The sequence below is a fragment of the Patella vulgata genome, chromosome 5 (assembly GCF_932274485.2).
Source record: "Patella vulgata chromosome 5, xgPatVulg1.2, whole genome shotgun sequence".
In the NCBI taxonomy this organism is placed as follows: domain Eukaryota; kingdom Metazoa; phylum Mollusca; class Gastropoda; family Patellidae; genus Patella; species Patella vulgata.
In genome coordinates, this window is record NC_065883.2 from 41,171,939 (window position 1) to 41,198,780 (window position 26,842).

Below are 26,842 nucleotides of genomic sequence, written 5' to 3' on the forward strand. Positions count from 1 at the left end.
TGGGGGCCACGACAATATACGACCACATTTAAATGTGGGCGTATAAAAATGACCGGCAGTAAAAATTTTGAAGTGGAAGCCCTGGTCAGAACATTGTTTTTTATACGCCCACATTTTCATGTGGACGTATTATGCCGCAGACCCCTGTCCGTCCGGACGTCCTTCCGTCCACAATATATAAATTTGTGTTCCCCCTGGAAATTGTTCGCGGCTCAGGTGTTATGGATTGGAACCGGAAGTCTATTTTATGAAATACTGCAGGGGATCCTAGGGTAGGAAACCAGCGAGTTTGATGCTGGTCCTCAGAAATGTAGGTATGGTGTTCCATTCAGAGCACCAGTATTTCAATTTTTGGCCTTTTTAGAGGGATTTCCGCTCTTGGAAAGTGGCCATACTCAGTCCATATGTGCCCGAGGAGGTAGAAACTTGGATAATGAATGGGTCATGGGCCGCGGTACCTGCCCCTTGAATTCGGTGTCAATTGCTCATATACATGGGTGCAGATCCCGGTGGGGACACCGGGACGCGTCCCCACCAATATTTTTAGTGGTGGGGACATGGTATACTGTGTCCCCACCACCTATTTCCGATGTTTTGCTTACTGTTTATTATTTTGAAATTGAAATCATTCCAGAGCTTTTATTGACATTTTTCAGAAAGTACAGCTACTTCCGGTGACCGATTTTTATACGCCCACATTTTCATGTGGACGTATATTGTCGTCGCCTCTGTCCGTCCGTCCACAATTGTTTGTGAACATTCTACAGGTCACAATTTTTATCCGATTTCAACGAAACTTGAAATATAGGTTTATCACCCTAAGATCTCGGCTAGTTTCGATATTGGCATGTATCGGACTTTAACTTCATGGATTATGGCCCCTGATTGTACGAAAAATCACATTTTTAGCTTGTGAACACTGTAGAGGTCACAATTTTTTATCCGATTTGGTTTAAACTTGAAATGTATGCTTATAACCCAAAGATCTCGGTTCCTTTCGATATTCGCGCATATCGGACCGTAACTTCATGAATTATGGCCCCTGATTGTACGAAAAATCGCGTTTTTAGCTTGTGGACCCTATAGAGGTCATAATTTTTATCTGATTTAAAAAACCGTATTATTATATCACCGTTAAACCCTAAGGACGGCTGAGTTCGAATTTCGTGAAAATCAGCCCAAAACTGACAGACAAAATGGCCGCCGTTCGTTGTCAAATAGCGTAAAAATATGCTATATCAAGGCTGTGGACCCTATAGAGGTCACAATTTTTATCCGATTTTGTTGAAACTTGAAATGTAAGTTTATAACCCAAAGATCTCGGTTCCTTTCGATATTCACGCATCAGACCGTAACTTCCTGAATTATGGCCCCTGATTGTACGAAAAATCGCGTTTTTAGCTTGTGGTCATAATTTTTATCCGATTTATAAAAATCGTATTATTATATCACCGTTACACCCTAACGACAGCTGAGTTTGAATTTCATGAAAATCGGCCCAAAACTGACAGACAAAATGGCCGCCCTTCATTCTCAAATAGCGTAAAAATATGGTATATCAAGGTTGTGGACTCTAAAGAGGTCACAATTTTTATCCGATTTTGTTGAAACTTGAAATGTAAGTTTATTACCCAAAGATCTTGATTACTTTCGATATTCGCGCATATCGGACCGTAACTTCCTGAATTATGGCCCCTGATTGTACGAAAAATCGCGTTTTTAGCTTGTGGACCCTATAGAGGTCATAATTTTTATCTGATTTAAACAAACGTAGTATTATATCACCGTTACACCCTAAGAACGGCTAAGTTCGAATTTCGTGAAAATCGGCCCAAAACTGACAGACAAAATGGCCGCCCTTCGTTCTTAAATAGCGTAAAAATATGGTATATCAAGGTCGTGGACCCTATAGAGGTCACAATTTTAATCCTATTTTGATGAAACTTGAAATATAAGTTTATAACCCAAAGATCTCGGTTCCTTTCGATATTTGCGCATATCGAATTGTAATTTCCTGAATTATGGCCCTTGATTGTAGGAAAAATCACTTTCTTTTTAGCTTGTTCTCTATCCATCTTTCGAAAATATGGGCGTATCCTGGTTATTTAACAGGGAATAGGTGATAATTCATATTATAACAGCAAAAAATTAAAATATTCCATAGGGATTATAATAATATGTATATCATGTAGGTGTGTATATCTGATACGCTGGAAATTAAACGGTTAAGGAATAACTGAGATTTTGTTTTTATCTGGTATACTGGATGATAAATCACCTAACTAAAGGATTTAGTTTGTATATCTAAAATTTAAGCTGAGCCAAGAATCGTGTATTTATTATTACAAGTAAGTGGAATTTTGTTGCTGTTTTGAAGATGGTTTAAACATTTATCGGAAAAGACATTTTTTAAAACTTGTCATGGGCCGTCCCGAAAGAAGACAAAGGGGAAAGAAACAGGCATAGTGGATATAAGTGTAGTGTTCTTTAGTTTTAAATATATTAAACACTTTATTGAATGTTTCCTTCGATTAAAAAAAATGCTCTCTGAAGTATTTTGTTATCGGTAAAACCTCCTCAGAATCGCTGAGAATGTAAAAGCTCCCCCCCCCCCCAAACCTCTAGCAGCTTACGCCCACCTTGCTTCCAGCCTAAGGGCCCGACTCTGAATGAACACTTATAAATTTCTAAAGAAAATATTCTTTAAATTATTATTAGGATCGAACACTACTGGGAATGGAGTCGCAGCTGATATCTCAGTAGTGTAAATATTTCTAGTTCTTGTGTACAGGAGAGAATAAATCGTGAACGGTGGCTTGAAGGTTTGTCTTTAGATTAGATTTCGTATCATTTGCTTCCTCAGGGATTAGAATTGTTTGCCAGAAAATGATGCTGAAAATACCCACAGAGTGCGTTTTAGAGCGTCTAGTTTGCAAAAAAATTTCGGGGGAAGACCCCAGAACCTCCCTCTTTACCATGGACTGTCCCCACCACTTATTTTTGGCGATCTGCGCCCCTGCTCTTATAGAATGGCCGAATGGTTAGCACGTGCGTGTTGTATCATAAAGCCTGTCATTGAGTCAACTGGCGTGGTTTTGAATCCCCGGTTGTACGTGACAAGGAGTAGGGTCGCCTGTCCAATCTCGTGGGTTTTCGCCGGGTCCTCCGGTTTCCTCCCACTGCTATAGACCCCTACGCGCAAGCTAATTATTGAAATAAAATTTAAAAAAACATATGTTAGTCCTGAAATGACCTAGTTTGTGTCGAGTGGACGTTAAACCCCATTTTTCTCTCTCATAGAATGGACCAAACCGAGCCTTAATCAATCTAGGAGAAATTGCAAGTCATTTTTGACGTTTAAGTACCCCCTAGAAAAAGAGCAGAACTCGGCTTCTATGCACTATAGGTCAACGGAATTGGGGGGGGGGGGGGCGACTAATCACCGGAATTCATTTACAATCACCGAAATTCACTTCAAAAACCCCTAATTCCTCCCACAAAACTAATTTATTTTCAATGCATAATACATTATAATATAACGAATAACTATTTTGATCTCTCTACAGGCCAGATGAAGGTGCTGTAGGTGTATTTATTTGAAAGACTACCGGAATTCATTTCAAATATACTCAGCCAAATTAAAAACTGGACACTCAGGATTTTTGGGACTAGATTTTTAATATTTGGTTTAAGGCAACTATTTTAGTGTTATGTTTTGCACAGACGACCTTGACATCAACAGAAAGCAAGAATACTCTCGCCGAAAGTCCTTGACATTCATAACGTTCGTGATGTCACAGTACCCCCCAAAATGAAATTCACAGACTTGGAGAACAATCGGAATAAAGTGTTTAGTAACGGTTGTGGCCTCCTCTAGCGTCTCGTACTGCCACACACCGTCTTCTCATGGATCTCGGAACATTAGTAAACACTACCCGAGGAAGACGTCGCCACTGCTCAGCAAGAGCATGTTGAAGGTCCTGCAACGTCAGTGGTGGATTCACATGCTGGCGAACACGTCGACCCAGTTCGTCCCAGATGTGTTCAATAGGACTAAGCGACGGCCAATCCAGGACTTGGACACCGGCATTTCTTAAAAAATTCTGGGTAGCAATTGCTGTATTGGGTCGAGCATTGTCTTGTTGAAACATTAGTCCAGGCCCATGTCTCTGCATAAACGGAAGAAGAACAGGTTGCAAAATCTGATCCCTGTGTGGCAGTGTCGGATGGTTCCTGGTGTGTGATTACCGTTTGGCGCATGCGCAGTTGTAGGAGTCAACTCACACCGTTACAGTCGCGGTGTGCATTGACTCCTCGTGATAGGATTTCCCCTAAGATTTTCTTACGGTCAAATCAATATATAGACTATTATGTACCGATATTTACAGTATTACCACCACGAGAGGATGCAAATTGACGATCTTTATTATTATTATTTAGTATATATACCCGTCCACAATGCGAACATTTTCTCTTGTATTTGGGCTGTCTACATGCATGTTTGAATGTATGGGATGGTATAATAAATTTATATTTATGTTAAAGAAATCGGAATAAGAAATTCCATACTTTTATATATGTGATAAATGAAGCCACGAAATATCAAAGGCCTTAATCTTCCTTTGGAGGTGAATTAATTGATAATTTCAAGCCAATCATCAATTTGTATGGTTTCCACTGATTGGTGGTACTTTTTACCGCCAACCACCGCAGACTTAATGCTTTTTACCGCCGACCGTCGTGTAATTACCGCCGACCAAATACTTTTTACCGCCGACTGCATTGTAATGACTTTCGACCGTAATATAATTACCACCGACCAAATACTTGTTACCCCCGACCAAATGCTTAATGATTCCTTGTTACCGCCGACTATTTTACGGTTGTTTTTTTTTTTTTATAAAAAAGAATACAACTAGATCTGCTACTGTCCTATGCAGATATGAAAGCTTTCATATTCATTGTCACGTGACATGGATTATATCAAGTATCTTAAAAGAAAAAAGAACAACAAAAAATAATTATCAAAATCGGTGAAAAAGTCGCGAAGTTACAAGTCTAAATATAGTGAGAAACATAGGGAAATAACTGAGAGATGGATTGCTGTAATCGGAATGACTTTCCGTTCCAGAAGTTTCAGAAAAATGGATCAAGCCGTTTAAAAACGGGACGGATGAGAACATGAAACGAAAATGGCGGGAAAGAACTAAAAAGGGGCAGGAAAATATCAAATAAATAAATGAAATAACTTTGAACGGAACTAACATTGTTTGAATCAGATTGACCTTAGCTGTTCGAATATTTAGGTTAAATTTGTAAATTTTGAAAACTAAAGGCATAAATTGTCCTGTTAACAACTTTGTCGGCACGTAAAAGGTCAAAGGCCAAATACGAAATTTTGAAAATTTTCAAACACCAAAAAATCGATCTTGATCTCGAGCTATCCTGAAATGCATTAATTTCAGAAATAAGAGACGCATTGAACATATTACAGCCTATTGTGGTTCATTTCCACGTCTGTTCAAGTGGATTTTTCATTGTTCTTCATATTCAATTCCATATGGAGACCATCAGTTGAATGAATATCTTTCTTTTTTTTTGCTAAAACTCTTTTTTTAATCGGATCAAAATGGGAGTAAGGCACAAAGTCCGGGGTGGCAATGGGCGTATTGTGTCCAAATTTCATGGGTTTCGGACAATCGGTGCCGGTGTCGTGGCGATATTCCACTTTTTTCGCACTTACTGAAGCCATAAATGGCGGACAAAGCCGAACGAAAGGAACCGTGTGAAGAACAAACGACCTGAACGAATACAGGTATCGCCTTGAATTTCCCAGGGCACCTAGGTACCAGCGTGAAAAGTTCCTGGCCGGAATTTGGTAGTCATCGTACCTTTGGTTCCATCGTGGCGCATGCGCGAAGTCAAAAGAAATTACGGTCGATTTGGGGATTTTGGGTATATTTCGGAGTGGTTTGGTATGTGACGGTGGATCGGGGACCTGGATTTATCTATTATAATAAGCGTTGAAGAATGAGCAAATTTTCGCTACTGGGGTTGATTTGCTCTGCCCAGGCAACGTTCCGTTGGGCCGATTGCCTTCAAATTTGCACGGGATGTACCTTGGGATTCAAGCTATCACATATTAAAAATAGAAGAGTCTGGAATTCCCAGAACGTTGAAAATAAATTCGAAACCCACCCCCACCGATCAAAGTTTTTTTGCTTAAAAAATTGCCGTATTTTATTGTTCTTGATATCTGAGAATTTACTCCTTTTAATATGTGATAAATATCATCGCGGCGCAGCCAACCGCTAGAAATTCCAGAGATTTGGACCACTGGAAGGATGCCTCAGCAGGCAAAAAAGGTCAATGCGATTTCGGTTTCTAGTGTCGATACATCGTTGCGGTCATTTTAAAAAAATGTCTTTTAAGGATAATGTGTATTGTACTAATACCTATCACATACGGGAGAGGCGATAAAATCTCTTTGCATTTGCAATTTCAAAATTAATTAAAACCAATATTAAATTCCGAAAATCGTTTTTTTGCTAAAATTCGTTTTTTTTTTTAATTGGATCAAAATGGGAGTAAAGCACAGACTCCGGGGTGGTAATGGGCGTATTGTGTCCAAACTTCATGGTTTTCGGACAATCGGTGCCGATTTCACGGCGAAATTCCACTTTTTTCCCCTTATGGAAGCCGTAAATTGACATAAAAAAAAAAACGACCTGGAGCCGTGCCAGGAACAAACGACTTGCACGAATGCAGGTATCACCTTGAAAATTTCAGGGTACCTAGGTACCAGCGTTAAAAGTTCCTCGCCGGAATTTGGTACTCATAGTACGTTTGGTTCCAGCGTAGCGCATGCGTGAAGTCAAAACCAGCTAAACTCAAAGCAACCTTGTCGGCACGGAAAACATCAAAGGCGAAATTCGAATTTTTGGAATATTCAAATACCAAACATTCGACCATGAGCCAGGCTATCCTGAAATGTATTAATTTCGGTAATAGGAGACATATTCTTTAAGCCACGACCAATTGTGTATGTTTTCAAGCCCATTAATGTGGATATTTCACTATTTTTCATATTCAATTCAAAATGGTGACCATCATTTGGCCTAAATAAAAATTCTGCTCTGAACGTTTTTTAGGCATTCCTTTAAGGATTCAGAAAATGTAACTCCCATGTCTGTAAGTAAAATATCACAAAAGCAAAGTAATTTTTCACGTTTCAAGATGGTGGCATTTCCGGTTCGATCAACAAACTCCATATTTTGTATATGAATCAGTAATTGTCGAAAAAAAAAATTAGGTCATTCTGACCAATATTTCGATGATTTTTTTGAAAATTGTGATCCTTAATTTCATTAAGGGGAGATAATTTAGCAAATTTCTAATCATATTTTTGAAGTCGCATTGGTAAGATCTACTTACATGCTAAATTTCATGAAATTCGTAGAACTATTAAAGAAATTGTCAAGTTGGTTTCAACTTCCAGCAACGAATTTTCAAAATTCGAAAATCTGAATCTGCAGATTTGAAGTAATTGTCTCAAAGTACTCAAAGAAAAAAGATTTAGTAAAATAGGTCAAATAGTCACAAAGTTACAGCATTGTAGGTCAAATGTATTCGTTTGTAAAATTCTGTGATTTCGGATTCGTAAAACGTTTTGAAAATATATTTAAGCAAAAGCTGCCACCCAATTTTGGGGGGGTAGGTCAAAGTTTCAGAAAGATCCTATGGTTAGATTCTGAGAAATCCGATTTGCAGAAAGTACACAAAAAAAAAAAATAATAATAACTAGATCTGCATAGCAGATATCAAAGCTTTCATATAAACTTCAATCATTGAAATGTGGTCGTATATTGTCGTCGCCCCCCTTTTACTGTTAATATCCGATTGACTTTAAATTTATACGCAGTGTTTAAGGTCATAAGACGAAGAAGCCTTTGATTTGCTCTGCCCAGGCAACGTTCCTGTGCTCCGATTGCCTTCAAATATGCACAGAATGTACCTTGGGATTCTAGCTATCACATATTAAAAATAGAAGAGTGTTGGATTCCGAGAACGTTCAAAATAAATTCAAAACCCGCCCCCAACAATCAAAGGTTTTTTGCTTAAAAAATTGCCGTATTTTATCGAATTTTTATTGTTCTTGATATCTGAGGATTTTTCTCAATTTAGTATGTGATAAATATCATCGCGGCGCAGCCAACCGCTAGAAATTCCAGAGATTTGGACCACCGGAATGATGCCTCAGCAGTCAAAAAAGGTCAAAATAGGCGATTTCGGTTTCTAGTGTCGATACATCGTTACGGTCATTTTAAAAAATTGTCTTTTAAGGATAATGTGTATAGTACCAGTACCTATCACATACGGAAGAGGCGATAAAATCTCTTTGCATTTGCAATTTCAAAATTAATTAAAACCAATATTAAATTCCGAAAATCGTTTTTTTGCTAAAACTTTTTTTTTTTTAATCGGATCAAAATGGGAGTAAGGCACAGAGTCCGGGGTGGTAATGGGCGTATTGTGTCCAAATTTCATGGTTTTCGGACAATCGGTGCCGGTGTCACGGCGAAATTCCACTTTTTTCCCCTCATGGAAGCCGTAAATTGACTTGAAGCCAGGGTCCTTGAAGTTGTACAGCTGCACCCGGTGACCGATATTTATTTAACGGGGAATAAGTGATAATTCATATTATAGCAGTAAATAATTAAAATATTTCATAGGGATTATAATAATATCTATATCTTGTCTGGGTACAGGGTTAAAACCAATATTAAATTCCGAAAATCGTTTTTTTGCTAAAACTCTTTTTTTTTAATGGGATCAAAATGGGGGTAAGGCACAGAGTCCGGGGTGGTAATGGACGTATTGTGTCCAAATTTCATGGTTTTCGGACAATCGGTGCCGGTGTCACGGCGAAATTCCACTTTTTTCCCCTCATGGAAGCCGTAAATTGACTTAGAAAAAAAACGACGAAAGGCAGGTGACAAGAACAAACGACTTGAACGAATGCAGGTATCACCTTGAAATTTTCAGGGTACCTAGGTACCAACGTGAAAAGTTGCTCGCCGGAATTTAGTACTCATGGTACCTTTGGTTCCAGCGTAGCGCATGCGCGAAGTCAAATCCAGCTAAACTCGAAAACAACCTTGTCGGCACGGAAAACATCAAAGGAGAAATTCGAATAAAAAATGATACAATGATTTCACACAACAGGCCAGCTATTAGCCTCTCGATTGACAAGAGTTTCATCGCCCTCCATTCATTATAACCAATGTCATCGTGCCCTAAAGAATCAACAAATCAGCTTGCTTATCTCTGCTTACCCTAGGCAAAAAATGCTCATCTTTGAACTCAATCATGACATTGACCTAGTGAACGCCTACACCAAGTTTGAACATTCTAGCTTAATTAGAAGGAGAGTTCTTGTGTTCCAAAGTCCCGGCCCTTCAAATTGCTTCTATTTTTCATTTTCAATTCAAAATGGTGACCATCACGTGACCGAAATCAAAATTCTGATCCGATAGATTTTTAGGTATTCCTTCCAGGATTCCGAAAATATGACGCCCGAGTCTGTAAGTAAAATAGCAAAAAAGCCTTTTTGATTTTTCACGTTTAAAGATGGTGGCACTTCCGGTTCGATCGACAAACTCCATATTTTGTGTACGAATCAGTAATTACTTGTCTAGTATCAAATTTTTTTTTTAGGTCATTCTGACCTATATTTCGACGATTTTTTTGAAAACTTTGATCCTTAATTTCACCAAGGGGAGATAATTTAGAAAATTTCCAAGGACATCATTGAAGTCGCATTGGCAAGATCTACTAACATTCTAAATTTCACGAAAATCGCACAACTATTAAAGAAGTTGTCAAATTGGTAATAACTTCCGGTTCGAAATGACAGCGACGAATTTTCGAAATGAAAAAATCCGAAATTGCAGATTTGAAGTAAATGTTTCAAGATACTCAAAGAAAAAAGAATTAGTAAAATAGGTCAAATAGTCACAGAGTTACAGCATTGTAGTTCAAATGCATTCCTTCGTAAAATTCGGTGATTTCGGATTCGTAAAACGTTTTGAAAATATATTTAATCAACAGCCACCACCAATTTTTGGGGGGATAGGTAAAAGTTTCAGAACGATCCTATGGTTAGATTCTGAGAAATCCGATTTGTGGACAAAACACACAAAAAAAATAACAATAATAATCTTAACAGAAACAATAAACTTTCATATGTAATATGAAAGCTTAATAATCTTAACAGAAACAATAAGCTTTCATATGTAATATGAAAGCTTAATAAGAATAATAATCTTAACAGAAACAATAAGCTTTCATATGTAATACATATGAAAGCTTAACAAGAATGTTATTTTTTATTTGAGGTGTAATCACGTACAACTGTCGAAAAACATTCATATATATTTTAAAGAATATGGAAGGACAAAACTACAATTTAGATATTGAAGGGCAAATATATCAAGATTGTTTCAGCTACTGGTTATAAAAAAATAACATTTTAGGCCTATCTTCTATTAGTGCGAGGGTTAGGGTTAGGGTTGTCGACCATATTTATATATAATAAAATCTATATTTTTATCAAACTCTGTGTATTTGGCCAAATCTATTTTTTTGTCACTAATAATTTAATTAATTTTATATAGTCGGCGGTAACAAGGAATCATTAAGCATTTGGTCGGCGGTAACAAGTATTTGGTCGGCGGTAATTATATTACGATTGAAAGTCATTACAGTGCGGTCGGCGGTAAAAAGTATTGGTCGGCGGTAATTTCACGACGGTCGGCGGTAAAAGTATTGGTTGGCGGTAAAAAGTACCACCCTCCACTGATCCTACGTGTGAAGAACGACTAATCACTAAAAAAAAAAACAACGGCAACATATCACGAACGATAGAAGTATCAATTTCAAGCCAATCAACTTAGATCTGTTGATCGTATAACTACTCATCACTAAAACAACAGCTAATCACGATAACAAGTATGTTTATTAATGACAAAACTCTAATCAAGTACATGATGTACTTTTTCCTGTACTGACCAGGAACCAACTCGCACCGCAGGAAGTAGATATAGTTTCGTTGTTAAGGCAAACATCAGTTTCGGACATGCGCAAGTGCCCAGGAGAAAACACACACCAGGAGTCAACTCAAACTATCACACCCTGTACTAGACAGCATTTAAGTTCCCTTGGACAACAACAAGAGGAGAACGTCCATGTGCACAAAAATAACCCCAAACCATGACGCTGCCGCCACCAAATCAGTCAACTTCTTTGACGCATACTTGAGAATAACGTTCACCTCGTCTGCGGTACACTCGGACCCTGCCATCGGCAAATCTCAAAGTGAATCGAGATTCATCACTAAAGACAACCGAATTCCACTGTCTTTGAGTAAATCTTATGTGTCTTGTGGCCCACACAAGACGGTTACGGCGATGAAGAGGTGTCAATATTGGTCCATTATAGGGTCTCCGAGCTCGAAGACCAGCAGCCTGCAAGCGATTTCGAACATTTTGTGCAATTACCCTTCCACCAAACATCTCTCTACTTGTGGAGGTTGCAGTGACAATTCTGTTTCTAAGATGACGTAATCGTATTGCTTGATCTGGAGTGACGTCACACATGGCGCTCCCGCCCTTGGGCGGTCGGCAATAGTTCCAGTTTGAAGCACTCTCATTCTAAGATTAATTATTGTCTGGCGTGAACAATTAAAGGCTCTTGCAACAGTGACCACAGACTGACCAGCATAGAGTCTACCTATAGCACGTCGACGTTCTACATTTGAAAGGCGCAGCATTTTCTAAAAAAGATGAAAATAACAATTTTAATTTGTTTTTCCAGTTCAAGTTACGTGTGCGTGTTCAGTTTAAGCAAACTTGCATCCATTGACCTCACGAGTTTGTGTTTGCACGTGTTTTTCATCTTTATATGCTCAAAAGTCACGTGATCCGCGTGACTTTACAATTTTATGAAATTAAAGGCTTCTTACTACATACTATCGTTAGAAACACTTTAAAATTTATTTGACTTACCAGAAAAAAAAATTTGTTGAAATTCATCAGTGTCAAGTTTTTAATTTGGCTGAGTGTATATGCATCATAACTCCAAAAATGTTGACTGTGGAAACACAAAATAACAATTTATTAGTTGAGTTTAAGAAGCCTCACTGATTTGGGCCCAAACCGGAGGTTCACGAGAGATAACTCGTTTATGTGATTTTTGTTGACAAGAAACTATGTATACTTTCGTTGCAATTTGTAGTAATGTATTGTAATTAGTGATTGATTACTAGTTTATTAAAACAGTAATTATATGCATGAAACATATTATGGTATATATAGTGCAATAAACAATTCATTATTATAGCTATATTTATTTATTTATAAATGCAAATTGTGTCGATTGTCACTTTCGGTCATTGACATCATAACTTGTTTTGAAATAAATAAATGAAATCGAATTTAAATAATTAAGTATCGCTGACAATTATTTGTCTCTGCTCAGAGTACTCTCATGTTATGATAGTTTGTGTTGTGATTGTATCTGATTTGTCACCTTTTACAATTATGACAATATTTAAATTTAATATGATCCGTAAATCTGATATTTTGATCATTAAAGGGAGATTACTCGACATATGTGGAGAAAATCTTGTAACTCGTCAAATTTGAGATGTTTTAAAACAGTTTATGTGTAAAACCTTTTGTAATTCATCAAAAAGCTTCTTTTATCAGTATTTCAGTCCTAATTTTAACTTACAATATTATTTGACCAAATCCATACACCGGAATTTATTTACAATCACCGGAATTCACTTACGATCACCGGAATTCACTTTGAAGATATCAGAATTCGCCCATAAAATCTTCCTATTTACTTATATTTTCCATTAATATTCAATTATTTTAAAACACATAAAATCACCAGAATTCACATTGAAAACATATAAACACCGGAATTCACTTTTAACATATCGGAATTCGAAATTTAGAGACCTTCGTATTTACTAATATTTTACATTAATAATAAATTACTTTAAATCACTGGGATTCACTTTGAAAACATATAAACATCGGAATTCACGTTCAACATATCGGAAATCGTACTTAAGACCTTCGTATTTACTAATATTTTACATTAATAATAAATTACTTTAAACCACCGGAATTCACTTTGAGAAAATCGGACATTGAAAACATATAAACACCGGAATTCACTTTGAAAACATATCAACATATCGGAATTCACACTTAAGACCTTCGTATTTACTAATATTTTACATTAATAATAAATTACTTTAAACCACCGCAATGACCAGAATTCACATTGAAAACATAAACACCGGAATTCACTTTCAAAATATCGGAATTCACACTTCAGACCTTCGTACTTACAAATATTTTACACTAATAATAAATTAATTTAAAACACCGGAATTCACTTACAAAATATCTGAATTTAAGACCTTCGCATTTACAAATATTTTACATTAATAATAAATTACTTTAAAACACCGGAAATCACTTTGAGAAAATCGGAATTGTATTTACTTTTTTTTGCATTAATATTAAACTAGAATGTATCTGCTGTAAAATGATATTTCCAGATGGTCAACTCAGGGAAACACAATATGATAAGAACACAGCAGTAATCCATGTAAAATGTCAAACCTAACTTCTTGAATGTGGAGCAAAACTTTCTCAGTGTAGATGAGCTAAGTTTATTCGTTCTTAGTGTTTAACGTCCGCTTCCACCGAAGGTACAAGTCTGAAGGTGATATTTCGCAGACAAGTCTTATTTTTTTTTTTTTTATTATTATCTTGGCGCACGTGCAGGATCTTTCCTGTGGGAGGAAACCGGAGTAAACCCACGAGGTTGAGAAGGCGCTCCTATCTCCAAGCCACATACGCTCACACCAGGAATCGAAACCACAGCCGCAACCCAGAGGTGACTGACCAGCTAGAGGTCGAAATGCGGCACTCTAGACCACTGCCACACCCCAAGTTTATTCGAAATTTAGCTTGGTAATAATAAGCCAATCAAATAAAGTCTATCAATAATGGTTTGGATGTTTTCACAGATAATCCGTTCTAGCCTGAAGCAGTCCAGATTAAATAAAGTGTAAGTGTAATTGTGAGTTGTCTTGTGCCACTAACGAGACGCAAAAACACAGGGGTCACACAATTTCGGCTTAATCCTTACTGATTATTCCTTAAATCAACACTGACGTGTTTAGTAGTTATTTTAATAATTAATTTGCACTATATATGTCATAATATGTTTCATGCATATAATTACTGTTTTAATAAACTATAAATCAATCTCTAATTACAATACATTGCAATAAGTATGAATTTATTTTTTGTCAACAAAACTCACATACACGAGTTATCTCCCGTGAATTCAACTAAATTGTTATTTTGTGTTTCCACAGTCAACATTTTTGGAGTAATTGGGTGTTATTTTGGAGTTATTGGGTAATTCGACTCAAAATTGTTATTTTGGAGTTAGGCATATTGGGTAATTTGACTTACCCTGACGCGCCCTACGTTATCATAATCATGATGCATATATACTCTTCAAAGATAGGTTGCCAGGCAACGAAACATAAGCCCACAGCAGCTAATTCGTCCAAGCGGTCAACAAGGTTTGTTGCATATTTATTCCTTTGTAGGTAATTGGGGGCCTTTACAAGACAGTTCCATACAGATCAGATTATAATGTTTGCCGTTTGAGGGTTCTACAAACTGAAACAAGGGTCTCTACTCTGGAAGTAATCTTCAGAAATTGTTGAAATTTGACAGGCTTTTTTGTTTTACTAATTTAAATAATGCATATTAATTTCATACAGATTAGATGATCACTTTTGTCACAACCACCAAAATTCTAGAAATTATTGACGGAAATTGCTGAAATTCAATAGACCTCTGTTTCACAGATTTAAATGATGCATATAAATTTCCTACATACTGGATGATAACTTTCATCAATCGAGCATTAACAAGGTTGAACAAAGTGAAACAAGGGCCATATCTCTAGAAGTAATAAACGGAAATTGCTGAAATTCAATAGGATTCTTCTCTTTACTAATTTAAATGATGCATGCAAATTTCATACAGATCGGCAGATAACTTTTGATGTTAGAGCGTTCACAAGGTTCAATAAAGTGAAACAAGAGCCATAACTCTAGACCAAATAAACAGAAATTGCTGAAATTCAATAGGCTTCTTCGTTTCACTAATTTAAATAATGCATATAAATTTCAGAAAGATCGGATGATAACTTTTGGCGTTACAGCACTAACAGCAGTCACAATGTTCAATAAATTGAAACAAGGGCCTATTACGCTAGACGTAATAAACAGAAATTGCTGAAATTTAATAGGCTTCTTCATTTCACGAATTTAAATAATGCATATAAATTTCAGAAAGATAGGATGATAACTTTTGGCGTTAGAGCGTTCACAAGGTTAAACAAAGTGAAACAAGGGCCATAACTCTAGAAGTAATAAAGGGAAATTGCTGAAATTCAATAGGCTTCTACGTTTCTCTAATTTAATTATTGCATATAAATTTTACAAAGATCAGATGTTAACTTTTGGCATTAGAGCGTTCACAAGGTTCAACAAAGTGAAACAAGGGCCATAACTCCATTGTAAATTGCTGAAATTCAATAGGTTTTTTCGTTTCACTAATTTAAATGATGCATATCAATTTCAAACAGATCGGATGATAACTGTTGTCATTAGAGCGTTCACAAGATTCAACAAAGTGAAACAGGGGCCATAACTCTAGACGTAATAAATGGAAATTATTGAAATTAAATAGGATTCTTCATCTCACTAATGCAAACAACATATATCAATTTTAAAACAACTGGATGATAACTTTTGGTGTTAAAGCGTTCACAAGAAATTGTGGACGATGGACGGGGGCGACAGCAATATACATCCACATTTCTATGTGGGCGTATAAAAAAAGTAGGGGATATTCAGAAACAACACAAAACTGCGGAAATGCACTGCTGTTTGTATTAGAGGTAACCAGTGTATGTTAATAACAGGCCAATTGCCTACACATGAACAGTTCATATGGGTGGCTTATCTGACGGCCCCCATTTCACTTGCAAAGAGATACACCGTCAAAAGTGAAAATGAACGTTTTTGATTTTAGTCTTAATAATGAGTAATTGCTCCACCAATCCTCAGACATTCAGCAATTCGTCGTGACATGCAATTCTTGCAGTGTTGACGTTGACGTCGACGAACATGTCTCCCGATCAAATTAAACGTAACACACTAAAGCAAAGATACACTAAACAGTAAATCTTATGCAAGAACCGATAGGAATGCTAACATGGATAGATAAACCAGCACGTGGCAGTTTTCATCAACCCTTCCTTGAAGTGTCAAATTTGACAATGAACCCCTCCCACGTGTATGGTGCTATTGCGTGTCGCACATGCAGCTCAGTGCTTCTGTTTGGGTGATAAGTTCTTCATCTGTGAACATACTCTCAAAGCATGTCAAGTGTCCATGACTTTTTATCATACCATAACCTGCATACATGTTGGTATTTGCATTTCAATATCCCCTACTTTTTTTGAAGAGTATATTATAATGTATTATACATTTAAAATAAATTAGTTTTGTGGGAGGAATCGGAGATTTTCGAAGTGAATTCCAGTGATTGTAATGTAAATGAATTCCGGTGATTGTAAATGAATTCCGGTGATTGTAAATGAATTCCGGTGATTAGTCTACCCAAATTTTAGGGGGGGGGGGGGCGATGTTTGGGGTCCACCAAAAATGGGTACATTTGGGGGAAATTCTTGGCCCAATAGCTGCAGCATTAATCAAATGCATTGCATAAAGGTCACAGCACCATATTGGTTTTTGGCATTTTCTCAGTCATGAGCAGATTTTGGTTGAATAAACAAATACAACACATAATTGGATCAACTGTTTTATTGCAAACTCTTCCTGGACATCTTGATCAACTGCTATTAACATTGCAACTCTGTAAAATTAGAAATTAATAGTAATAAAAATTCAATTCAGTGTCATATTCATTAGGCTACTGTCGAGAAATCACCTTTTTCCAATTTCATTTCTGTATATTTCAATTTTTCCTGAATCGAGGAAGCTGGCATTTTCAGACATTCATCCTATATATATTATGAAAGAGATGTGACAATTGGAGGCTCCTAGCATTAATATTAAAGATCCCAGCCCATATATACCTTTTGTATCAAGCCGTCATCCGACAATGGAAAGAAATTTGGCAAATAAAAATGGTCGTATTGATATTGAAGCTAAAGGCCTCAAAGTTTAACAATGACTACATTATATGTGTAGGACGGTTGTAACAATCTTAAACTCCTAGCATCAATATTAAAGATTTGGAACTAGTTACTTCTGTTGTAGGAAAACTGAAATTGCTCTCATTTTCAATGCAATAGTCCCACGGAACGGCTTATTTTGCATAAAAAAACTTGCTTTTTCAGATCGAAAATGACATGTTTTCTTCATAAAATAGATGATAGGTTGCCAGGCAACAAAACATACGCCAACAGCAGTTAAATCGTCTGAGTGGTCGACAAGGGTTGTCACATATTTATTGCTTTGTAGGTAATTGGGGGCCTTTACAAGACAGTTCCATACAGATCAGATTATAATTTTTGTCGTTTGAGGGTTCACAAGGTTCTACAAACTGAAACAAGGGCCTCAACTCTGGAAGTAGTTTACAGAAATTGTGGCAATTTGACAGGGCTTTTTCGTTTTACTAATTTAAATAATGCATATAAATTTCATACAGATTGGATGATCACTTTTGTTATTCAAACGTTCACAAAGTAAAACAAGGGCCATAACTCTAGAAATTATTGACAGAAATTGCTGAACTTCAATAGACCTCTGTTTCACAAATTTAAATGATACATATAAATTTCATACATATCGGAAGATAACTTTCATCAATCGAGCATTAACAAGGTTGAACAATGTGAAACAAGGGCCATAACTCTAGAAGTAATTATTGTAAATTGCTGAAATTCAACAGGCTTTGTGGTTTTACTAATTTAAATAATGCATATAAATTTCACAAATTTCACAAAGATCGGATGATAACTTTTGGCGTTGGAGTGTTCACAAGGTTCAATAAAGTGAAAAGAACCATAATTCTAGACGTAATAAACAGAAATTGCTGAAATTCAGTAGGATTCTTTTTTTTACTAACTTCAATGGCACATATAAATTTCATACAGATCGGCAGATAACTTTAGAGGTTAGAACGTTCACAAAGTCCAACAAAGTGAAACAAGGGCCATAACTCTAGAAGTAATTATTGTAAATTGCTGAAATTCAACAGGCTTTGTGGTTTCACTAATTTAAATAATGCATATAAATTTCACAAAGATCAGACGATAACTTTCGGCGTGGACTTTTCACAAGGTTCAATAAAGTGAAAAGAACCATAATTCTAGACGTAATAAACAAAAATTGCTGAAATTCAATAGGATTCTTTTTTTTACTAACTTCAATGGCAAATATAAAATTTAATACAGATCGACAGATAACTTTAGAGGTAAGTCCAGATTTTACGAACCAGCGGCTGCCAGGCAGGATACGCCCACATTTTCGAGAGATGGATAGAAAACAAGCTAAAACGGAAGTGATTTTTCCTACAATCAAGGGCCATAATTCATGAAGTTACGGTCTGATATGCGCGAATATCGAAAGAAACCGAGATCTTTGTGTTATAAACTTACATTTCAAGTTTCAACAAAATCGGATAAAAATTGTGACCTCTATAGGGTCCACAACCTTGATATACCATATTTTTACGCTATTTGAGATGAAGGGCAGCCATTTTGTCTGTCAGTTTTGGGCCGATTTTCATGAAATTCGAACTCAACCGTCCTTAGGATGTAACGGTGATATAATAAAACGTTTTTTTAAATCGGATAAAAATTATGACCTCTATAGGGTCCACAATAAGGGGCCATAATTCATGAAGTTACGGTCCGATATGCGCAAATATCGAAAGGAACCGAGATCTTTGTGTTATAAACTTACATTTCAAGTTTCAACAAAATCAGATAACCAGCGGCTGCCAGGCAGGATACGCCCACATTTTCGAGAGATGGATAGAGAACAAGCTAAAAAGAAAGTGATTTTTCGTACAATCAGGGGCCATAATTCAGGAAGTTACAGTCCGATATGCGCGAACATCGAAAGGAACCAAGATCTTTGGGTTATAAACTTATATTTCAAGTTTCAACAAAATCGGATAAAAAATTCTGACCTCTTTAGGGTCCACAACCTTGAAATTTTGCCTGTCAGTTTTGGGCCGATTTTCACGAAATTCGAACTCAGCCGTCCTTGGGGTGTAACGGTGAAAGAATTATACGTTTTTTTAAATCAGATAAAAATTATGACCTCTATATGGTCCACAAGCTAAAAACGCGATTTTTCGTACAATCAGGGGCCATAATTCAGGAAGTTACGTTCCGATATGCGCGAATATCGAAAGGATCCGAGATCTTTAGGTTATAATCGTACATTTCAAGTTGAAACTAAATCGGATAAAAATTGTGACCTCTACAGTGTTCACAAGCTAAAAACGTGATTTTTCGTACAATCAGGGGCCATAATCCATGAAGTTACAGTCTGATACATGCCAATATCGAAAGGAACCAAGATCTTAGGGTGGTAAACACCGTTTACTTTTGAAAACGATCGTCTGCTTTACGACCGTCCAGTTTCTCGGGATGTTTTTTAGAAATGAACACTACCATTTAGATTTGAAAGGGGTTTAGTTTATAGACAAGGCATTTATTTTCCCGGACGTTGTCAAGAAATGAACAGAGTGTTTAATTATTTAAAGCCTTTAGATTTTACGTCAAATTACCACTTTACCGAGAGCCGTCTAGTAACTTACGGGTGAGTAGTAATGCAATGCCGTTTACTTTTCATGTGTTGTAATTAGTTTGCCCAGTGTCATCTAGAAAACTTGAGGCGTTTGTTTTTGTGTGAAATATTTAAGTTCTGTCTCCCAATTTTTGAAACTATGGTCAGATTTAGAATCTGAGTATTGTGTCTAAAATTTTTGAATGAATTGCATATTTGTTGAATATCGTCCATTCTTCGGTATTGCCGACATCCATTGGGAAGTCGATTTACAATGATTTGACAATTTCCCCAGCGTAGATAAAACTCACATTTTATTTATTAGAAAATAACAAAACAATGGACGTATATCTTGTTACTTATAATCTTGCTTTCTGGGTTATTTACCTGCTTCCGCAATTAATAACAAATGTATTTGTGAATTTACAAATTATTGCGTGCAGTTCTCGTTTCGGCCACAAATGAAACGTCTATTTTGCCATTTATCTAGACGTCTTTGGGGGACTATTTTCGCCAACATTTATTTTTGTATTCCCACCCCTTGGGAATGTTGAAGAAATACCGAAGGAGGGGAATTGTTAACAACTGTAGGTACAGTTTCCCCCCATTGAAACGGGCAAGGACCGCAAATCGTATCCAGTTTATAATTAGTCTTGTCACAATAAAATCGAGTATTTCTAACCAAAAACAAAAGCAAAACAAGCAGGGTCATTAAAATATTTAATATCCAAATACATGGAAAGTTCCTCTACAAACTATATGCACATATATTGCACATAAAACACTTATCAGTTTACCATTTATCTAGACGTCTTTGGGGGACTATTTTCGCCAACATTTATTTTTGTATTCCCACCCCTTGGGAATGTTGAAGAAATACCGAAGGAGGGGAATTGTTAACAACTGTAGGTACAGTTTCCCCCCATTGAAACGGGCAAGGACCGCAAATCGTATCCAGTTTATAATTAGTCTTGTCACAATAAAATCGAGTATTTCTAACCAAAAACAAAAGCAAAACAAGCAGGGTCATTAAAATATTTAATATCCAAATACATGGAAAGTTCCTCTACAAACTATATGCACATATATTGCACATAAAACACTTATCAGTTTACACACTAACATTCGGGATACCTCACATCCAAGTCTAAAACCTAATCCACATATTGTTTACACAATTGTACTTTGTAAAATTTGTATAAAAAAAAAATATTGTATTCTTGAGTGTGTCCAATTTAACAGCGAATTTATTACTATTATGTAACATACTAAGAACCTAACTACATTTTTTGGGCACCAAACACCACCGCCCCCCACCCCTCAGTCAAAAATTTCCCCGTACGCCTATGCCTATTGTTTAATTAATCCCCTAATCCAGACACATGGTTTTGTAGTGAAGTATATTCGTATTGTTATTTAATTGCCCTTATGATTTTAGATTTTTAGAATACTTCACTGATGTTTTTGTAATAAAGTATACTCGTATTGTTTGTTAATTGCTGTTATGATTTTAATGTTTAGACAACATTTAATTGACTTGATATGAAATCTGAATATAAATTATTAGATGGATAAAAAAAAGGTATTTTACAATTACATATTGACAACTTAATGACTCGCCAAAATACAATTGGATTGATATTATTTCGGCATCATAATTAATTTTAAAACTTATCGTTGATTTAATTTCCGCACACAAAATGGAACTAAATATAAGAATTCCGTATAAGCATCAATTTAGAATACCAAAATGCGAATCGAAACACATTGTGGTCAAAACTGTGTAATAAAAAAGGCGATAACTCGGAATGAAACTTATATTTCTGGAATTGGATGGTCTTCAGGTATCCCAAAATGTAGGTCAAATTTGAAAATTTTGAAAAATAGCAAAAATGTCTCGTAAACTACGTTTTTTCAATTTTCGAACGACAAAAGTCCAGGCTGAATTTTCGAAATTAAAAAATGTGAGATAGCCATTGTCCCGGAAAAGAATCAGGGTCTCTGAAAATGTCATTTGTTTGAAAATAGGTAAAGAGTTGATGAAACCACGGCCAATTTTCAATATCGCGAAAAAGTACAAAGTTTGGTCACTTCCGGTATGCGCAGAAGTTTCAAAATTGTTTTAAGGAGTAGCCACCACCTGGTTTCCCAATAGAATATTTGGTTCCAGATCGATATCTGTTTTCGATCATGGAGAAATAGGCTCCCGGGATAAATAATAATAATAACTAGACCTGCAAGCAGCACTGAACCGGCTTTCAGGAATCAGACAGGAAGTGTGTCATACAATAGCTCATTCATCGAGCTACCAAACGATACTTTAGGTGTTTTCATCCGGTCACACCCAACCGTGGAATCACGATGTTTGCAAGAGCACCGATTTTTACTGTTGTTTTTTTTAATTTCGAATATTTTTATGACTACGGTTTCACCGGTGCCACATTACCCTAAACATATGTCACTTCCGGTACCAATGAAACCATCGGATAAAAATTATGGTCACTTCCGGTATGCGCAGAAGTTTCAAAATTGTTTTAAGGAGTAGCCACCACCTGGTTTCCCAATAGAATATTTGGTTCCAGATCGATATCTGTTTTCGATCATGGAGAAATAGGCTCCCGGGATAAATAATAATAATAACTAGACCTGCAAAAGCAGCACTGAACCGGCTTTCAGGAATCAGACAGGAAGTGTGTCATACAATAGCTCATTCATCGAGCTACCAAACGATACTTTAGGTGTTTTCATCCGGTCACACCCAACCGTGGAATCACGATGTTTGCAAGAGCACCGATTTTTATGACTACGGTTTCACCGGTGCCACATTACCCTAAACATATGTCACTTCCGGTACCAATGAAACCATCGGATAAAAATAGGTAGGTACAGTTTCCCCCCATTGAAACGGGCAAGGACCGCAAATCGTATCCAGTTTATAATTAGTCTTGTCACAATAAAATCGAGTATTTCTAACCAAAAACAAAAGCAAAACAAGCAGGGTCATTAAAATATTTAATATCCAAATACATGGAAAGTTCCTCTACAAACTATATGCACATATATTGCACATAAAACACTTATCAGTTTACACACTAACATTCGGGATACCTCACATCCAAGTCTAAAACCTAATCCACATATTGTTTACACAATTGTACTTTGTAAAATTTGTATAAAAAAAAAATATTGTATTCTTGAGTGTGTCCAATTTAACAGCGAATTTATTACTATTATGTAACATACTAAGAACCTAACTACATTTTTTGGGCACCAAACACCACCGCCCCCCACCCCTCAGTCAAAAATTTCCCCGTACGCCTATGCCTATTGTTTAATTAATCCCCTAATCCAGACACATGGTTTTGTAGTGAAGTATATTCGTATTGTTATTTAATTGCCCTTATGATTTTAGATTTTTAGAATACTTCACTGATGTTTTTGTAATAAAGTATACTCGTATTATTTGTTAATTGCTGTTATGATTTTAATGTTTAGACAACATTTAATTGACTTGATATGAAATCTGAATATAAATTATTAGATGGATAAAAAAAAGGTATTTTACAATTACATATTGACAACTTAATGACTCGCCAAAATACAATTGGATTGATATTATTTCGGCATCATAATTAATTTTAAAACTTATCGTTGATTTAATTTCCGCACACAAAATGGAACTAAATATAAGAATTCCGTATAAGCATCAATTTAGAATACCAAAATGCGAATCGAAACACATTGTGGTCAAAACTGTGTAATAAAAAAGGCGATAACTCGGAATGAAACTTATATTTCTGGAATTGGATGGTCTTCAGGTATCCCAAAATGTAGGTCAAATTTGAAAATTTTGAAAAATAGCAAAAATGTCTCGTAAACTACGTTTTTTCAATTTTCGAACGACAAAAGTCCAGGCTGAATTTTCGAAATTAAAAAATGTGAGATAGCCATTGTCCCGGAAAAGAATCAGGGTCTCTGAAAATGTCATTTGTTTGAAAATAGGTAAAGAGTTGATGAAACCACGGCCAATTTTCAATATCGCGAAAAAGTACAAAGTTTGGTCACTTCCGGTATGCGCAGAAGTTTCAAAATTGTTTTAAGGAGTAGCCACCACCTGGTTTCCCAATAGAATATTTGGTTCCAGATCGATATCTGTTTTCGATCATGGAGAAATAGGCTCCCGGGATAAATAATAATAATAACTAGACCTGCAAGCAGCACTGAACCGGCTTTCAGGAATCAGACAGGAAGTGTGTCATACAATAGCTCATTCATCGAGCTACCAAACGATACTTTAGGTGTTTTCATCCGGTCACACCCAACCGTGGAATCACGATGTTTGCAAGAGCACCGATTTTTACTGTTGTTTTTTTTAATTTCGAATATTTTTATGACTACGGTTTCACCGGTGCCACATTACCCTAAACATATGTCACTTCCGGTACCAATGAAACCATCGGATAAAAATTATGGTCACTTCCGGTATGCGCAGAAGTTTCAAAATTGTTTTAAGGAGTAGCCACCACCTGGTTTCCCAATAGAATATTTGGTTCCAGATCGATATCTGTTTTCGATCATGGAGAAATAGGCTCCCGGGATAAATAATAATAATAACTAGACCTGCAAAAGCAGCACTGAACCGGCTTTCAGGAATCAGACAGGAAGTGTGTCATACAATAGCTCATTCATCGAGCTACCAAACGATACTTTAGGTGTTTTCATCCGGTCACACCCAACCGTGGAATCACGATGTTTGCAAGAGCACCGATTTTTATGACTACGGTTTCACCGGTGCCACATTACCCTAAACATATGTCACTTCCGGTACCAATGAAACCATCGGATAAAAATAGGGTCCACAAGCTAACAACGCGTTTTTTCATACAATCAGGGGCCATAATTCAGTAAGTTACGGTCCGAAATGCGCGAATATCGAAAGGAAGCAAGATCTTTGGGTTATAAACTTACATTTCAAGTTTCAACAAAATCGGATAAAAAAATTGTAACCTCTGATATACCATATTTTTACGCTATTTGAGAACGAAGGGCGGCCATTTTATCTGTCAGTTTTTGGCCGATTTTCACGAAATTCGAACTCAGTCGTCCTTAGGGTGTGACGGTGATATAATAATATGATTTTTTAAATCGGATAATAATTATGACCTCTATAGGATCCACAAGCTAAAAATGTCATTTTTCGTACAATCAGGGGCCATAATTCAGGAAGTTACGGTCCCATATGCGCGAATATCAAAAGGAACCGAGATCTTTGGGTTATAAACTTACATTTCAAGTTTCAACAAAATGGGATAAAAATTGTGACCTCTATAGGGTCCACAACCTTGATACACCTTGATATTTTTACGCTATTTGAGAACGAACGGCAGCCATTTTGTCTGTCAGTTTTGGGCCGATTTTCACGAAATTCAAACTCAGCTGTCCTTATGGTGTAACGGTGATATATTAACACGTTTTTTTAAATCGGATAAAAATTATGACCTCTATAGGGTCTACAAGCCAAAAAACGCGTTTTTGCGTACAATCAGGGGCCATAATTCATGAAGTTACGATCCGATATGCGTGAATATCGAAAGGAACCAAGATCTTTGTGTTATAAACTTACATTTCAAGTTTCAACAAAATCGGATAAAAATTGTGACCTCTATAGTGTCAACAAACTTGATATACCATATTTTTACGCTATTTGAGAACGAACGGCGGCCATTTTGTCTGTCAGTTTTGGGCCGATTTTTACAAAATTCGAACTCAGCCGTCCTTAGGGTGTAACGGTGATATATTAACACGTTTTTTTAAATCGGATAAAAATTATGACCTCTATAGGGTCCACAAGCTAAAAACGTGATTTTTCATACAATCAGGGGCCATAATTCAGGAAGTTACGGTCCGATATGTGCGAATATTGAACGGAACCGAGATCTTTGGGTTATAAACTAAAATTTCAAGTTTTAACAAAATCGGATAAAAATTGTGACCTCTATAGGGTCCACAACCTTGATATACCATATTTTTTACGCTATTTGATAACGAAGGGCGGCCCTTTTGTCTGTCAGTTTTGGGCCGATTTTCACGAAATTCGAACTCAACCGTCCTTAGGGTTTAACGGTGATATAATAATACGTTTTTTTAAATAGGATAAAAATTATGACCTCTATAGGGTCCACAAGCCAAAAAACATGTTTTTACGTACAATCAGGGTCCATAATTCAGGAAGTTACGGTCCGATATGCGTGAATATCGAAAGGAACCAAGATCTTTGGGTTATAAACTTACATTTTAAGTTTCAACAAAATCGGATAAAAATTGTGACCTCTACAGTGTTCACAAGCCAAAAACGTGATTTTTCGTACAATCAGGGGCCATAATCCATGAAGTTACGGTCCGATAGATGCCAATATCGAAAGGAACCGAGATCTTAGGGTGATAAACCTATATTTCAAGTTTCATTGAAATCAGATAAAAATTGTGACCTGTAGACTGTTCACAAACAATTGTGGACGGACGGACGGACGGACGGACAGGGGCGACAACAATATACGTCCACATGAAAATGTGGGCGTATAAAAATGCATTTTTTGACAAAATGGCGTCACTTCCGGTGTCAATTTTAAATTGTAATCAATTTGATATGACGCATACTTGCTTTTTGAATCAAATGGTGTCACTTTTCTGAAAATCCAATAATAATTGACTATTTTACAGGCAAAATAACGAAAACAGTGACTTATGCAAAATTGCCCATTTCTAGGTAACTGCTTATATTACGAACTAATTTTAACATACATTTTCTTTGTATGGATTATAGCTACAAGTTTATAAAAGTTACGTAGAAATATTTTAAAATCTGAAAAGACTGAATGGGTTGTAAATAGGTCAATTTTA

General features: G+C 36.3%; 1 protein-coding gene and 1 long non-coding RNA gene across 6 annotated transcripts in view; both read right to left on the reverse strand.

The window, feature by feature from the left end:
- Positions 1-26,842, reverse strand: part of LOC126820655 (zinc finger CCCH domain-containing protein 14) — a 355,618-nt gene that overhangs the window by 5,121 nt on the left and 323,655 nt on the right. For 2 of the 5 annotated variants that reach the window (XR_007680057.2, XM_050548755.2), the window contains exon 17: positions 16,984-17,051. The exons of the other annotated variants lie outside the window; for them this stretch is intronic. The gene's annotated coding sequence lies outside the window, so the exon portion shown is untranslated. Of the gene's footprint in view, positions 1-16,983; positions 17,052-26,842 lie in introns of those variants that run through there. 5 annotated transcript variants of the gene reach the window in all.
- LOC126820713 (uncharacterized) lies at positions 16,984-26,825 on the reverse strand. The gene is made up of 2 exons (XR_008788344.1): positions 18,747-26,825; positions 16,984-18,609 (listed from the first exon to the last, which is right to left on the reverse strand). It is a non-coding gene; the product is annotated as an uncharacterized LOC126820713 (long non-coding RNA).